The 17,871-nt window shown below is 43.7% G+C and overlaps 1 long non-coding RNA gene across 1 annotated transcript; it reads right to left on the bottom strand.

Annotated features, from left to right (window-relative positions):
• Positions 1 to 2,134: 2,134 nt before the first annotated feature.
• Positions 2,135 to 8,444, bottom strand: LOC123364735. The gene is made up of 3 exons (XR_006577245.1): positions 7,303 to 8,444; positions 5,688 to 5,780; positions 2,135 to 3,373 (listed from the first exon to the last, which is right to left on the bottom strand). It is a non-coding gene; the product is annotated as an uncharacterized LOC123364735 (long non-coding RNA).
• Between the last annotated feature and the right edge of the window lie 9,427 nt (positions 8,445 to 17,871).

The raw sequence follows: 17,871 nt of genomic DNA, 5'->3' as shown, positions 1-17,871 counted from the left end.
TCCCCCAGATCCCTTTCCGTAGTATTCCTTCCTAGGCAATCATTTCCCATTTTGTATGTGTGCAACTGATTGTTCCTGCCTAAATGAGAGTACTTTGCATTTGTCCTCATAGAATTTCATCCTCTTTACTTCAGACCATTTCTCCAGTTTGTCCAGATCATTTTGAATTTTAATCCTATCCTCTAAAGCACTTGCAACGCCTCCCAGCTTGGTGTTGTCCACAAACTTTGTGTTCTCTCTATACCATTATCTAAATTATGAAGATATTGAACAGAACTGGACCCAGAACTGATCCCTGAGGGACCCCACTTGTTATGCCCTTCCAGTATGACTTTGAACCACTGATAACTACTCTCTGGGAACAGTTTTCCAACCAGATTTGCATCCACCTTATAGTAGCTCCATCTAGGTTGCATTTCCCTAGTTTGTTTATGAGACGTTCATGTAGACAGTATCAAAAGCTTTACTAAAGTCAAGATATACCACATCTACCACTTCCTCTCTATCCAGAAGGCTTGTTATCCTGTCAAAGAAAGCTATCAGGTTGGTTTCATATGATTTGTTCTTGACAAATCCTTGCTGACTGTTACTTATCACCTTATTATTTTCTAGATGTTTGCAAATCGATTGCTTAATTATTTGCTCCATTATCTTTCCGGGTACAGAAGGTCAGCTGTTTTGTAATTCCCTGGGTTGTCCATATTTCCCTTTTTATATTCGCCCTTTTCCAGTCCTCTGGAATCTCCCCTGTCTTCCATGACTTTTCAGAGATAATAGCTAATGGCTCAGGTATCTCCTCAATCAGCCCCTTGAGTATTCTAGAATGCATTTCATCAGGCCCAGGTGACTTGAAGACATTTAACTTGTCTAAGTAATTTTTAACTTGTTCTTTTTCTATTTCAGCCTCTGATCCTACCTAGTTTTCACTGACATTCACTATGTTAGACGTACAATCACACCAATCTTCTTGATGAAATCCGAAACAAAGAATTAATTAAGCACTTCTGCCATTTTCACATTTTCTGTTATTATTCCCCCACTCCTCCCCATTGAGTAACAGGTCTACCCTGTCCTTGGTCTAATGTATTTGTAGAATGTTTTCTTGTTACTCTTTATGTCTCTAGCTAGTTTGATCTCATGTTGTGCCTTGCCCTTTCTAATTTTGTCCCTACATACTTGTGTTATTTGTTTGACCTAGTTCCCACTTTTTGTAGGACTCTTTTTTATTTTTTTTTATTTTTAGATCTCAACGTTAAATTACAAGGAAGATACTTTAGTGCACTAACTAGGAAATCACCTTTACAAGGAAGCAGCTATATTAACTTCATTTTCAGTGGAAACATGGGGAGTGAGGGAAATTAATATTTGCCAAAGGGAAACATATGGTGAGGAAATAAACAAAACAAGGAGATTTCTGGAAATCTCCTCTGTATTCTTTTCATCACATAAGGAGCCCTCTGGCTGGCATCTTCCTCTTAAACTAAAAATATCATACACTTTTCTTTACTCTCTTTATTTATGAAATGCTTGGACAGGGAGCCACCGACACAGTCAGGCATTCTAAAATCGCTTAAGATGTAAAGATGCCTTCAGCTGTGTTGCAAACACAGTAGGTGTATCTTGGTGTTAGTTAGCATGCACTATATGCCAATCAGAGAGTTGGTTCTACAGCAGCACAAATTGTTATAGGGCCTCCGCAAACAGTGTCTTTTTTCTTTATTTCTCAGTTGCAGATAATTGAAAGAACATATATATGTGATGAGGTCTGTTCTTCTGGGATATCTGTCAAAAGGCACCATAACTGGTGGATTTTACTGAAATCAATGACACCTTTACAGGAGTCATGGATTAAACCAGTGCTGGGCAACCTGTGGCACGTGGGCTGCACACGGCCCATCAGGGTAATCCGCTGGCGGGCCACCAGTTTGTTTACATTTGAACAGCTGCCCGCAGCTCCCAGTGGCAGCAGTTCACGGTTCCCGGCCAATGGGAGGTGCGGGAAGCGGTGTGAACCTCAGAGACGTGCTGGCCACTGCTTCCCGCAGCTCCCATTGGCTGGGAGCGGCGAACCGTGGCTACTGGGAGCTGCGGGTGTTCGTGTAAATGTAAACAAACTGTCTCGTGGCCTGCCAGCGGATTGTCCTGACAGGCTGCATGTGGCCCACAGGATGCTGGTTGCCCACCACTGGACTAAACTCTTTTTTCAGCTACCCCAATGTAAATGTGGAATAATTCCATTGGATTGCTCTGGATTTACTCCACTGTAGGGTATAAACTGTAAGTGGCCTTGACAGGGATGGCAGCTTTGTATAATTTTTGGTGGTGCCCAGAACAGGTCCAAGTCCCGCCCGCCCCCACCTCTGGGAGGAAGTTTGGATGCAGGAGGGGGTTTCGGGTGCAGGCTTGGGAGAGAGGGGAGGGGACCCCCCCCCCAGCCCCGCCCCGGCACAACACTCATCCAAGCCTCCCCCAGGCTGCTGCTCAGGAGGTCCAGCCAGGATAAGCCTCCCTCCCCGCAGAGTTGACTCGGAGTCGCCTGCTGAGGTGGGGGCTGCCATGAATCTCCTCCCTCCGCAGGCACAGCCACTGCCTCAGCCTGCCCCCGGCGTTGCTCCCTTGTAGCCGGCAGCAGCCAGTGAGGAAGCGCAGCACAGAGCTTCAGGGGGCAGCTGCCCGTTGCCCAGGGCAGGCAGGGACGCTCGGGGGAGGCACGCATGGGCGGCAGGTGGGGCCGGGGGACACTCCAGGGGTGGCAGGCGGGACCGGGGAACAGACGCAGCCCTGAACACTGGTGGAGCTGGGCCCCCCAGGCCCTGAATTTGCTGGAGGCCAGTCACCACAGGCCCATACAACTCGCTGCCCCTGGGCCTTGATTCTCCTCTCACATGAGTCTTATAGAGTCGTAATTTAACTGATATCAATGGTGATACTCCTGATTCACATCAGTGCAAGTGAGGGGAGGATTAGGTTCTATGTGTCTTTGTTAAACACTGTATTTCTTTCACAGTGCAGTAGCAATTGTACCATGAGGTATTTTTATCAATAAATTGAGAAGATTATTTAAAAGACACACCATTAAACAGGGAGCATATTCTCATTGTGATGCACAGGGATTTAAGCCCATTACTCCCTGCACATCTGGATGCTAATAGACTCCATAGACCGTTTTGCATCAGTCTACTAATGTTTTCTACAGCTGCTGTCCCTGGAAAGCACCTTTCTCTTCAACAGAGAATTGTTGCAACAAAATAGGAGGAAGTTGGAATGGAGAGGAGCCTGGAGTTAGTCTTCTGAGGACTAAATGCTGAGCCTGGATGTGGGCAAGCAGGCATCCGTGGCTTCATAGGGTGCCATCAGCGGTCAGGATTTGATCCTGAGAAAGGAGAACGGTCACTTTAACAACCACAGAACAAAATTTCAGAAATCCCTAACTGGATCTACTTTACTTAAATGCTAATCTAGTACTTAGAAAATATTGTTTCTTGAATGATAACTGAGGCCCTGCAATGCAAACACCACTTGTGTCACTCTTTTTCTCTGTCTTGGGGTTTCTCACCCTGAACAGCTTAATGCAATATTTAAAAACACGTCTTCATTCAAAACTACTGCCAGGCTCATCCCATTTTGCGTTGCTAAGCATAGTCATGCTTTCAATCTTATTAATAGGACCTGTCAAGCAATTAAATACGATTAATTGCAAAATTAAAAAATTGCAATTAATCGTGTGATTAGCCACATTGTTAAACAATAATAAAATACCATTTATTTAAATATTTTTGGATGTTTTCTACATTTTCAAATATTTTGATTTCAATTACAATACAGAATACAAAGTGTACAGTGCTCACTTTATATTTATTTTTATTACAAGTATTTGCAATGTAAAAAACCAAAAGAAATAGTATTTTTCAATTCACCTAATACAAGTGCTGTAGTGCAAGCTCTTTATCATGAAAGTTGAACTTACAAATGTAGAATTACGTACAAAAAACCCTGCATTTAAAAATAAAACAATGTAAAATTTTAGAGCATGCATCCATGCTGATAACAGATTCTGCTTGACAACAATCCAAAGCAGTGCGGACCAATGCATGTTAATTTTCATTATCTGAGTCAGATGCCACCAGCAGAACGTTGATTTTCTTTTTTGGTGGTTCGGGTTCTGTAGTTTCCGCATTGGAGTTTTGCTCTTTTAAGACTTCTGCAAGCATGCTCCACACCTCCTCCCTCTCACATTTTGGAAGGCACTTCAGATTCTTAAAACTTGGGTCAAGTGCTATAGCTATCTTTAGAAAGATACCTTTGGTACCTTCTTTGTATTTTGTTAAATCTGCAGTGAAAGTGTTCTTAAAATTAACAACATGTACTGGGTCATCATCCAAGACTGCTATAACATGAAATATATGGCAGAATGCAGGTAAAACAGAGCAGGAGACATACAATTCTCCCCCAAGGAGTTCAGCCACTAATTTAATTAACACATTTTTTTTAAATGAGCATAAAAGCATAAAAGCATTTCCTTTGGAATGCTGGCCGAAGCATGAACGGGCATACGAATGTTTAGCATATCTGGCATGTAAATACCTTGCAATGCTGGCTACAAAATGCAAATGCCTCTTCTCACTTACTGGTGATATTGTAAATAAGAAGAGAGCAGCATTATGTCCTGTAGATGTAAACAAACTTGTTTGTCTTAGCGATTGGGTGAACAAGAAGTAGGACTGAGTGAACTTGTAGGGTCTGAAGTTTTACATTGTTTTGTTTTTGAGGACAGATATGTATAAAAAAAATCTACATTTGTAAATTGCACTTTCAAAATAAAGAGATTGCACTACTGTACTTGTATGAGGTGAACTGAAAAATGGAGGTTTTTCGCCTTCCTCTGCAGCGTGGGGCACGGGTTACTTGCTGGAGGATTCTCTGCACCTTGAAGTCTTTAAACCACAATCTGAGGACTTCAATAGCTCAGGGGTTTTTACAGGAGTGGGTGGGTCAGATTCTGTGGCCTGCGTTGTGCAGGAGATCAGACTAGATGATCATAATGGTCCCTTCTGACAATAAAGTCTATGAGTCTATACTATTTCTTTTGTTTATCATTTATACAGTGTAATAAAAATAATATACACTTTGATTTCAATTACAACACAGAATGCAATATATATGAAAATGTAAACAAACATCCAAAACATTTAATACATTTCAATTGGTATTCTATTGGTTAACATTGCGATTAAATCTGCAATTAACCACGATTAATTTTTTTGAGTTAATCACATGAGTTAACTGTGATTAATTGACATCTCTACTTATTAATGGAAGACATTTTAACACTTGCAGACCTTGTCTTAGGCCAGTGAATATCAAAATAGTACATATTTGGCCATATTTGCATTATAAATTTATATTTTATGACTTAAATGTAAGTATGTCCTCTGGATTAAAAGACACACACAAATTCCCCTGCCTTCCCATGCCTTTACTTTTTGTTCTTTTGCCTTTTTTCTGTTTTCCATTTATTCTTGGGGAAAAAAACCCCAAAACAATAAAATATATACAATAAAACAAAAGATAAAACCCCCCTGAATTTAACCAAATTAAAACATATGTTGGTTATTCTAAATATTACAGCAGCACACTTTTTGGTACCCAGAGTTCTTGTCACAGATAGATTTTTAAAAAATGGTTACTTGTTTATAAAAAGATGGTCTTCCTTCTGAAAGTGCCCTCTAAAAGTGACACATGCCAGCAACTGATCATTTCAGAAACCGGAAGCAGTATTTCTAAAAAGAAAACAAATCAAAGTAATTTCAAAACAAATTCTAGAAGCTTTGAAGGCTATATTTTCAATCAGTCAGAAGCCTAAGGTTTGATTTTCCAAGTCAGAAACCAACAGTGTGAGCAACTGTGGGTATGCCTACTCGAGAGCTGGAAGGTACACATTTTAGCTGGAGGAGCCACCCATAGGCATGTGCCAGGGCTGGAGCACCCCAAAAAAATTAATGGGTGCTTAGCACCCATTGGTAGCCAGCTCTCCTCCTCTCCGCAGCACCTCCCTTCTGCTGGCGGCCCCACCTATCAACTTCTCCCCTCCCTCCCAGTGCCTCCTGCCCTCCGCAATCAGCTGGGGGCGGAGCAGGGGCAAGAAGAAGCAGGGGGGGTGGGGATTTGGGGGAAGAGGTCGGGTGGAGGCAGGACCTGGGGCAGAGCAGGGGTTTGAGCACCGCCCGGGGCCAGAGGAAGCTGGCGCCTGTGAGCCATACCCAGACTAGCTCTGATTGAGCTGGCACACTACATATAGAAGTGTAACTATGGTGGTGAGAGGGGCTAGCTGCTCCACATATGATCCCCTCTGAGACCTTAGGTACATACTTGGGTGACTAGTCCATCCCACCACTCATGTGCCTTCTATTTTTAGTGTGCTCACTCAATGACAGCACACACCTTTCAGTTCCAGTGTAGACACACCTACGGTGTCTAAGGGCTTGGCTACACTTACAAATTTGCAGCGCTGCAGCAGGGTGTGAAAACACACCCTCTCCAGCGCTGCAAATTGCGGCGCTGCAAAGCGCCAGTGTAGTCAAAGCCCCAGCGCCAGCGCTGTCCATTATTCCCCACAGGGAGGTGGAGTACGGACAGCGCTGGGAGAGCTTTCTCCCAGCGCTGGTGCTTTGACTACACTTAGCGCTTCAAAGCGCTGCCGCGGCAGCGCTTTGAAGTGTAAGTGTAGCCAAAGCCTAAGGGTATGTCTATATTACAAGCGCTACGGTGGCACAACTGCGGTGCTGCAGCTATGCCACTGTAGCATGAGAGTGTAGACAGTTGCTGAAAGAATGGGTTTTTCCATCGCTATAGTAAATCCATGCCCTTGGGGTGGTAGGTTTGTTGATGGAAGAATTCTTCTGTTGACCTAACTGTATCTATAGTTGGGGTTAAGTTAACTTAGCTATGTTGCACAGGATGCGAAATTTTTCATAGCCCTGAGCGTTGTAGCTTGGTTGACCTAAGTTTTGGGTATAGACCGGGCCTAATTTGCATAATTACTCTTACTGCATGTGCAAGTAGGTATGTAAGTGGCCCTGTCTCCAGTTTGTATGAGCATTTGTCCTAATGGTGCATACAGATGTGTGCTCATTTTTGGTATCCAGCCCTAGACAGCCCTATCTGTCCGTTTGAAAATCTGGCTTCAAATACAGGCCTGACAGGAATGTGATATAAATGCCTATGTTTAATGCTTTCTATAGTAAATTAACATACATGATTAGAACTCGACCCTAGTACCTAAAGAGCTGAAAAAAAAATCACCTTATTGGGTGAACTCTGAAGCATTCTCACTGCAGTATTTGCCGGAGCTATGTCCCAGTATGCCTCACAGAACAAGAACTGAACAGCTTTCTTTGTTGTCAGATACTGTACATTACTTATATTTCCTCCTCTTCTGCTGAAGGAATGAAGATTGAAAAACGGATTTCTTTAACATTTCTGAAATGAATCAAACATTTTACTATGACTTACAGTCACGTCATTGCCCTGTTTAAATGAAGTGAAGGCCTGATCCAGCTCACACTGAAATCAATGGGAATCTGTCCCCTGACTTCACTGTTTGATTGATTGGGCCTCTAAAACTTGGGAAAGGAGAGCCCTGGGACCAGCCATTCTCTGTGTGCCCACCTCACAGTACATCCCAAAAGCAGTGGTGCAGGTTCCCCCATACCAACCTCTCCACCTGTGTCCAACCTGACACACAGGCACAGCACCGTATTTTAACCAGGAATAGCTGTGAAGTAAGGGGAAGATTTTCCAAGACAGAAAAGACTGAAAGTCAATGGAATTTAGGTTCCTAATTTCCATTTGGGCTTTTGAAATCTCCCCTTAACTGAACAAAGGCAAAAATGGTGGCAATTTAACTGATCTATTAATTTCCAGACATTTTTTCCTTCCTTCTTATTACTCTAATGTTGTTTGAAGGCTCCAAACTGTGATTATTTGTCCTTTAAAAAAATTCTGAGCTCAAACCGGACTTCAAGAGTCTGGGAAAAGCTCAGAATATGTTGCAATGCAGTCTTTGAGGAAGTTAAACTGGTTTCTGAATGAATCTAAACGATTGAACAATCTTGTTTTATAACAGTTTGGCTAAACTCTTACCAGAGAAATATATCCTCCCCTTTAGAAGGAGGAAGTATATTCTACTAAGTAGGCCACAGGGTTGGAAGTCAGGAGATGCTGCATTGCATCTTTCAAACATTTTCAAAAGACGCATGCAAGTTTTCATAGCAATGCAAAGAATTTTGCATAGAAATGATTTGGGTTTAAGATATTAAATAGAGCTATTGTATAACAAATAGATTTGTGAATGTATTTGTGAGTAAATGGTTTGACTTCAGTTCACTGCTATTCAAAGAGTCATATTATTCATTATGCATGAGCACTCATATTCATAGAATCATAGAACTGGAAGGGACCTCGAGAGGTCATCTAGTCCAGTCCCCTGCACTCAAGGCAGGACTAAGTATTATCTAGAGCAGTGGTTCTCAAATTTTTATATTGGTGACCTCTTTCACATAGCAAGCCTTTGAGTGCGACCGCCTGCCCCCTTATAAATTAAACGCACTTTTTAATATATTTAACACCATTATAAATGTTGGAGACAAAGCAGGTTTGGAGTGGAGGCTGACAGCTCAGGATCCCTCATGTAATAGCCTCACGGCCCCCCGAGGGGTCCCGACCCCCAGTTTGAGAACCTGTGATCTAGATCATCCCTGACAGGTGTTTGTCTAACCTGCTCTTAAAAATCCCCAATGATGGAGATTCCACAACCTCCCTAGGCAATTTATTCCAGTGCTTAACCACTCTGACAGGAAGTTTTTCCTAATGTCCTACCTAAACCACCCTTGCTGCAATTTAAGCCATTGCTTCTTGTCCTATCCTCAGAGGTTAAGAAGAACAATTCTTCTCCCTCCTCCTTGTAACAATCTTTTACATACTTGAAAACTGTTTTCATATCCCCCTCTCTGTCTTCTCTTGTCTAGTCTAAACAAACCCAATTTTTTCAATCTTTCCTTATAGGTCATGTTTTCTAGACCTTTAATAATTTTTGTTGCTCTGGACTTTCTCCAATTTGTCCACATCTTTCCTGAAATGTGGTGCCCAGAACTGGACATGATACTCCAGTTGAAGCCTAATCAGTGCGGAATAGAGCAGAAGAATTACTTCTTGTGTCTTGCTTACAATACTCCTGCTAATACATCCCAGAATGATGTTTGCTTTTTTTGCAACAGCGTTACACTGTTGATTCATATTTAGCTTGTGATCCACTATGACCCCCAGATCCCTTTCTGCAGTACTCCTTCCTAGGCAGTCATTTCCCATTTTGTATGTGTGCAACTGATTGTTCCTTCCTAAGTGGAGTACTTTGCATTTCATCCATTTAATTAATTTTCATATTGGAATGAGAGAGCATTATTTGTTACTCACTATATGTCATATGTTATTCTCCTGTTTAACATAAAATCAGGGAGTTCTAAGGGCACGTCTACACTGACAAAGTTACAGCGCCGGCAGTTCCAGCACCGCTCAGAGAGTGCAGAAGGAAAACTGCTATTGTGTGTTGAGCTGCCTGCACAATCGCGGCACTTGCAGTGGTATTTGGAGCAGTGCACTCTGGGCAGCTATCCCACAGAGCACCTTTCTCTTTTGCCGCTAAGACTTGTGGGAAGGCGGAGGGGGTCGCGTGGCATCCTGGGTCCTGTCCTAATGCCCTGTGATGCATTGCTTCGCAACCCAGCAATCTCTGTGCTTCCATCCGCATTTGGCGCCATCTTTTAACGGTTTGTGTACTGCGCACCCTCCCTCTTCGGACTGCAGGAATGGATCCCGAATTGCTGACCAGTATTCTGCTTGCTCTGACCAACATGTCACGAGTGGCAGTGGAGTTATTCCTTAAACTACAAAGGCAAGAGGAGTGCGACATTGATCTTGGCACAGTGTAGAATGACTGTTGAGTGTGCATTTGGCCATTTAAAAGCCCGCTGGCGATGCCTGTATGGGAAGCTGGACCTGGCCGATGACAATATTCCTGTGCTTATTGCTGCATGCTATACGCTCCATAATATTTGTGAAAGGAAGAGTGAAAGCTTCACTCAGGGCTGGACCTCAGAGGCTCAGTGCCTGGAGGCTGAGTTTGACCAGCCAGAGACCAGGGCTATTAGAGGGATACAACGTGGAGCCATAAGAATCAGGGATGCTTTGAGGCAGCAATTTGAAACTGAAAGCCACTAATATTTGTTGCTATGCTCGGGATTGCAGTGCTTGCAATGCTAGGAGGTGATTGGTGCACATGGTGCAAGAAGGGGGCTTAACATAATTGTATGTTGCTTTGCAGTGCTCTTTTTGCTTTCATGTAATAGAATAAAGATTGCTTTCAAACCAACACAATTCTTTTATTAAAAGAGAATAACTGGAGGAGAGAGTCAAATGAAAAAATACATCAGCAGGGAGGGGGAGGGGGGGAAGGGAAGGTCTCAAAAGGAGGAGGGGTCCCGGGATGGCTACAAACCTGTGTATGTCCAGGGATCATACCCGGCCTTCTCCTTTGGAGTACAATGCAGCGGGTGTTGTACTTCAGCAGGGCCAAACTGCAGAGGGATGGGTGTTGAGTGCAGTGGGTAGTGGGAGTCAGAAACTGCAGGACTGTGAGGAGAGAGGAGTGGAATGCTGCGGGTAGAGAGTGGAGCCAGGAGGTTGATAACGGTGTGTTGGCGGTGTGTAGGGCACATGGGAAAGAGTTTTGCAACAGGCTTCAGGGGAGGGTGGGCCCAGAGCTGCTCGGTTTGAAGAGCTAGTATCGCCTGGAGCGTGTCCACTTGGCGCTCCATAATGTTTAGAGCCGCTCCGTGGCTTCTTTCTGGTGTGCTGTGTTCTCTTTTCGGTCCCTCTTCTCGCTGTTCCGCCAGTCCTTCAATTCCTGTTTCTTGGTGCGGAGTGCGTCATAACCTCATGAAGAAAGTCCTCCATAGTTCTTCTTGGCCGCTTTCTAATTCTGCGCAGCCATTCTGCTGCCACTAACAAAGAGGGAGGCTGGGCTCCCAAGGTCATATCTGTGAAGTTTAAACGTAACATTTTACAGAAGCAGTATTGTTTGCAACACACACAACACTGATTCAGTGCTTTAAAGCACAGCCAGTACTCACACACCTGTCACTAACTGGCTGACCCCAGGCAAGCACACATGAGCCACAAGACCCCCAAAATGGTTAATAGCCACAGGGGCAGCGTGAATCACTCTTCCCGGACCCTGCTTTATCCTGGGCACACGGCTCTTGGGGAGAGCCAGCACAGTAGGGGGACCTGATAATCATTCCTGTCCCCACACTTGCCACAGGATGTGATCATTATGGAAGATCTCGCTGCTGAAGGTGAGCAGAGAATCAAGGGAGGGTCTTCTCCAAGCCTGCGGCTTCTGCCCTGATCCCTATGTGGCTCGCCTGTGTGCAGCAATGGTCCCCCCTCCCCCACCGCCATAACGGCACAGTGGTGCGGGAAAGTCACCGATAATGTGGCAAGAAACAAAGCAGCTCTGCCGAGGAACCTGCGGCAGTGGATTGCCCAGTATCTCCATGAGAGATCTCTGAGGCAGATTCCTGTGAAGTGAGGGAGTCTATCAACAGCCTGTTCCGCCACTCAGACTAGGCATGCGGTGGGAGACAAGCCTGCTTTCTGCAACCCTTCTGCCCCCCAACAACTCAGTTCAACAATTCCTGAAATCAGATCCACTTACAAGGGGCCTCCTCTCCTGTTTGTGCTTCACCAATATCCGACTGTTGTGACTAGCTAGGTTCCTCCGGGATAGAAAAGAGCTCCTGGCTGCATGCATCTCTGGCCTCTGAGTTAGCCTCTGCCTCTGGGTCCTCCTCCCCCTCTCCATCCAAGATTTCCTCCTCCTGGCTCGGTCCACTCTTCACTGGCACACAAGCCAACAAAGTATCCACAGGGGCCTTCGCAGTGGAGGTGGGGTCGCCACCGAGTATCCTGTCCAGCTCTTTGTAGAACCATCAGATTGTGGGTGCAGCACCGGAGTGGCGGTTTGCCTCCCGCGCCTTGTGGTAAGCGTTCTGCAGCTCCTTCACTTTGACCCTGCACTGCAGTGTCGCCTGGTCATGGCCCCTTTCTGTCATGCATCGTGAAATCTGTCCGTAGGTATCATAATTCCTACGTCTGGAGCGCAGCTGGGACTGCACAGCCTCCTCTCCCCAAATGCCAATGAGGTCCAGCACCTCGGCATTGCTCCAAGTGGGGAATCACCCGGTGTTTGGAGCAGGTATGGCCACCTGGAAAGATGCGCTGAGACCACTGCACGCAGCTGCGAGCAAACAGGAAGGGGACTTTCAAATATGCAAAGGAATGTACGGGGTGGGGATGATGGGGCAGGGGTCGCTTGCTAAAAGAGTGGGTAGATCGGCTAATGTGGCCTGCATCTTGCAGGAGGTCAGACTAGATGATCATAATGGTCCCTTCTGATCTTGAATTCTATGATTCTATGATATCAATAATGTGAAACAAATTTGAGATAGGAAATGTAGCTAGTTTTGCTCTGATGTTGAAGATAAGCACCAAATTATGCCCTTACTTCAGTGCAAACACATTTACTTCCATACTTGCTTTATAGACAAAGTCTCCTTCAGTAGGGTTTTGTTTGTGCACCTGAAGATAACATTTGCCCCTCTGTTACAGTAACTTAACGTTGGAGATCTTACTAAATATAGTCCATTTGTGCTGTTAGATCACGTACATGATGCTGCATGGCATAAGAGCTCAGATTACTGCGTTCTAAAAAAACCCCTGGTTTTCAGATTCTGCCCTTCAATTAGTCTGAATTCCACATAACTTCTCAAACAACTTTCTACATTGTTTTCTATATGAATTAATGAAACTTCATTATTGGTGCTAAATTCTGGCCTTTTTGTTGTCTCTTTAAGACATGCCCTATTTCTATCTATTGGACCACACAGTGTCTAAATGTCTTATTGCATATTACGAGTTCCTATATTATACAGCCCCTTTCCACCCAATCCCAGAATAAATACAACTTTAGATAATGCTTTCCCAGCCAGAAGGCCACATAATCTACTGATTGATTGTGCCATGAGTGACGATTAATCTGGGGGGTGGGGAGATGTAAATTCTGTGAGCCAGCAGAGAAAGAAAACTGAATTATTTTCTTATGCTGAAGATGGTAAAGGGAGAGGTGTATGTTTCTTTGATTTATAGGGGCTGCAGGGATTGGATGACACACGTGTAATTCCTCTATATCAGGAAGCAAAGCTAAGAAGCCTTGGTGACTTTTAATTTAAAATGTCATGTTTAGTTTTGGAAATGGATTCTCTTTTTCTAAAAAAGTATGTATCAAGCTGTTTTTATAAAGTGGCCTAAAACACAAGACTGAATAGGAGATATTCTGCTCAATGCAATTCTGCCCTCTGTAGTGTGGATTGTGTAATTTTTCACATTCAGAATTCTATTCATGTAAAAACCCACCATTCTTTATCTTGACTGAACACAGCTCACCAACATGTACTGTATCATCTTTTCTAATGCTACTTGAGACTGCTGACCCCACACTGTAATATAATATAGAAACCTGTGGGGAAAGTTATACATGTCTGATTTAGTAGGCATTTTTTCCGTGTTCAAAGTAAAATTCACTTCACTCACAAAGCAGGGACTGTTGCTTTTCTGTGTTTGTACAGCACCCAGCACAATGGGCCCTCAAGCCTGATTGGGCCTTCTGGGCACTACCATAACATTTAAAACTACTAGTTTTATGAGGGTGAACTGCATCTTTATATGTTGAGGAAACAAAATATGTCACAAACCAAAGCCAGGGCATGAGGAGTCAGTGTGGCCTCTTCCTGCCACTCAGACAGCATGTTAGGGCCACTGGATTTTGGTAGCAGCAGATGCAGTGATCCCTTTCCTGAAAAATAATTCTCTGATGGCCTAGAGACCCCTGTGATACGTTATACAAATCCCCACACTAGGTAACACAGGGTTGAAGAACTCTGCCCTGCCACACTCGTGAAAGATGTCAGACTTAGAAAAGCAAACACGGCACAGGTGGGGGCAGACTAAGAGGAGAGCAGGCTTCTAGACTTCAGTACCTGGAGAAGGGCAAGAGCATCTTGAGTAACTGCTGCCTTGAGGGCCCCCTCATTGAAGGAAGGGAAGGCCTGATGCTAAACTGCCATTGTGGTTGCTCCAATCTGGCTCCTGAGCTAACTAGGAGCCCTATTGTGCCTGTGGGACAGTTCACTTGTGTTTATTGACAACCCAGGAAGGGCATGGTATCTGGGATTCAGCTGGAGGGCTGTTTCTTATGACTGCAGTAGTGTGGTGGAAGGCCTGGATACTGCAGACCAGAGACTGGGTGTGTGCAAAGGCCCCATTTTGGTCCCTGTGGGTGCCTCTGAAGAGGAACTTAGTGATACATGTCCCTTTATGCTGTACAAAGAAGCTCTGGCTTCACAACGGCTTTGACTATAGTCTCTCTGCATAGGCACCGGAGAGGCCCTTTGGACAAAGATGTTTTAATCTGAGAAAGTGGGTCAAATTCTGCTCTCAATGCATGCAACCTCCGTGCCTTCAGTGGAGCTATATGGATGTAACGATAGAATGTGCCCAATGTCTTTGGCTAACCCATGTACTATTTATAAACCACTACTAATTTAATAGGTTCTGCTTTGCAGGGTAAGACGCAGAATGCAATGTGACTATGATTATTTTATACAGTTGCTGTCCTCTTCTCCCTCCCACTTGGGCTGCAGTCTGTGTAGATTATATCTCGGAACTGGCCTCTTGTATCACTATCTTACCAGATAATTTTCTAGATGTTTATTTAACATCCTCTCCCACAGAAATAATTTGGGGCAGCATTTTACTTTTATAGGGCTCTGTTTGATAGGAAGAGCACAGCAGGGCTTATTTTACAAGTTGCAGGCTGCCTTCTGATGTACTAATTTCCCCCAATCTGCTAAATTAATATCCAATAGTCGTTTAATATTTTTCAAAGCCATTTAGTTCAAAACCCTCAAAAGCAGGAGAATGTTATCTGTGCTGGGGAGTGATCTGAACAAAACAGAAGTCCTATGCTTTCTTCTTGCCTTTTCCAGAGGTATAAGCATTAACATTTCTTTCTTCCAAAGCTACAGTTGAGGGAAGACAAAGGTCACGCTTATATTAGTCAGTGTTTCTTTGTAATACAGCCATTTAACCAAATACAAAATGGGAGACTGACTGAATGACATTTTTAAATGAGTAACTTTTTATATCCTCTGGTTATAAACTCCATCCAGAAAGAAGCTAAATTTGGGAAAGACCAAACCACATGAAGCATGATCCCTTTCTTGGTTTTATATCTAGATCAGAGGGGAGAAGCTTCCTCTGAGAAGAAGGGTAATTTTGCAGGGGAGAAACAATTCCTATGTAAGATGCTGAAAATAACCTATGCTTAGAGCTATGTTCTACCTTGGATTATTTCCACAGGTCTGATGCTAAGATTCATTACATCAGTCTATAAGAAAATCCTTGGCTATTGTTCTATCATCTGTTTCATGCGTTGTGTTTCCAATGGAAGCACACATGCTATACACCAGTTCTCTGTTTGTTTTAAAGAAAGCACTTTTCCAGACCTGGGGGATTTAGGAATTAGCCTGCACTTTACAGGCTAATTAGGTGCTTTACATAGAGATATTAACAAAAAACTGGGATATATGAAGTATCTTAAGACTGCACATGGATTGGACTGTCACTCTTCAAGAATTACCACTCCAGCCTAACAGTCTGAGCATCCTCCCCCTTCAAAGAGAAATAAGAATTAGTTTTTTAAATCGCAGATGTAGTAACTATTCCCAAATCTAAAACTACATGAAATGTTGTAACTGTAAATAAAATCAGTTATACAAATCAAAATGCAGTAACACTGTTTTTGTAAATACTGTACCTATATTTCACTTGTGATGAGCTCTTAGATCTGCCATTCTAACCAAGGCCACAGACAAGTAGCTAGACTCCTTGAGGAAGAAACTATGAATGGTAGGAGTCTTTCATTTGAGTATTCAGGCTTCTAACCACATCTTTAAGAAGAGGCCACCCGTGCCCCCACTATTCTTCTAGAAGTTTCACTGTTTCTTGCATGCTTGCAGCATATCCTTGCTGGTACTAGCTGGTGCTATTAGCTGACAGTTGCCTCCACCCAGAAATAAGACACCATTTTCGCAATGCTTTTAGCTTGCAAGAGGATAAAGTGTAGGATGACCTGTGAGAAGAGCTGATTTGTACTGTAAATAGATTCATCCTTCACTCTCCTGAAGATTAAAGTCTTCCTTCTTACATTCAGTCACATTTCCCTTTTCCTCCCCCTCTGTAGCCTCCACTTTCCAGTTACATTGTTAGTCACCGCTGTAATAACTGGGCCTACAAATTTACCCTAATTGTGAGCTCAATTGTGAAAAGTGAGTGCAAGTTCATAAAATGTCACAATAATAAATGATGATGGGGAAAGGCGCAAGAAAGGATAGACTGAATTAGTCCAGATGAAGAGGCCTACTGCTTATAATTCAAGGATTGTATATGAAGAACATGCCTGGTTAACAAAAACAGTGTGAGATGGAAATCAATGAACCAAAACTGGTGTGTTAGAAATTAGGCCTAACTGGTGGACAAAATGAGAGGATGGGCTATTCTGCTGATCACTTCCCTTTTGGACTCCTCAAAAAAAAAAAAAAAAGAGACTTTGGAGGGGAGGAAATATGGCTTACTGTGAAGCTGGCTGACTGTGAGACATGAGAAGAGGAAGGAGTGAGCTTCACCTTTGTCAGAGGTTAGGGGGTCTATTACAGGAGTGGATGAGTGAGTGTTCTGTGGTCTGCAACGTGAAGGAGTTTAGATTAGAGTATCATGATGGCCCCTTCTGACCTTAGAGTCTGAGTCTGCTATCCCACTATGTGCTAGGGCCCCAGGCCTTTGTCATTCTGATCCTCAGAGATGTCTTGACCAGACCAGGGCAGAGAGAGGGACCCAGATGACACCACCACATCTACTGGCGCTGGCTGAAACTCAGCCAACACCCGGGATATGAGAGTTTGTCCCCTCTCACCCATCTGTTCTTTTCCTTCTCCACTTTATTTCTTCTCTCCTCTTTGTTCCTGTCTAACAAAAAGTCTGGCTTAGCTGGCCAAGGCTATGTACACCTCTACCCCGATATAACGCTGTCCTCGGAACCCAAACAATCTTACTGTGTTATAGGTGAAACCATGTTATATTGAACTTGCTTTGGTCCGCCGGAGTGCGCACTCCCGCCCCCCTCCCAGAACGCTGCTTTACCGCCTTACATCCGAATTCGTGTTATATCAGGTTGCACTATATCGGGGTAGAGGTGCATTTTGCAACACTGTTGTAAGCCTTTGACCAGACAAGCAGCTAAAAGCAATGTCCTAAACAGCCCGATGCTGGTACAAGTTTGCCAAGACTCAGAGTGCTTGATAAGACAGTGTGCTGTGCTTGTGTTTCTCAAGCAGCGAGGTCACAAGTAAAGTTAGCACCCAAGAAGCTACATCTTCTGTCTTTCTCTCTCCCTTTTTGGGTGCTTGTTTTCTAAGGAAGCAGGACTGGGCTTGCACAACAGTTGCAACCCATCTCCACTAACTTCTATTTTCCCCAAAAGGGATAGTTATGACCATCTTTGATATAATCTAAAAGACTGTCATGCAAGGGGCTTTTTCCCTTTTAATAACTTTTTCTGGTTAAAGAAAAGGGAACAAGGGATGTTGTTAAAATGAGACCGTGTTTAATTCTTTACGTTTCAAATGCTTTAACTGTTTT

The sequence above is a fragment of the Mauremys mutica genome, chromosome 2 (assembly GCF_020497125.1).
Source record: "Mauremys mutica isolate MM-2020 ecotype Southern chromosome 2, ASM2049712v1, whole genome shotgun sequence".
Lineage (NCBI taxonomy): Eukaryota > Metazoa > Chordata > Testudines > Geoemydidae > Mauremys > Mauremys mutica.
Note: the sequence above shows the minus strand (reverse complement) of the source record. Positions and strands in the feature narration are given on the sequence as shown.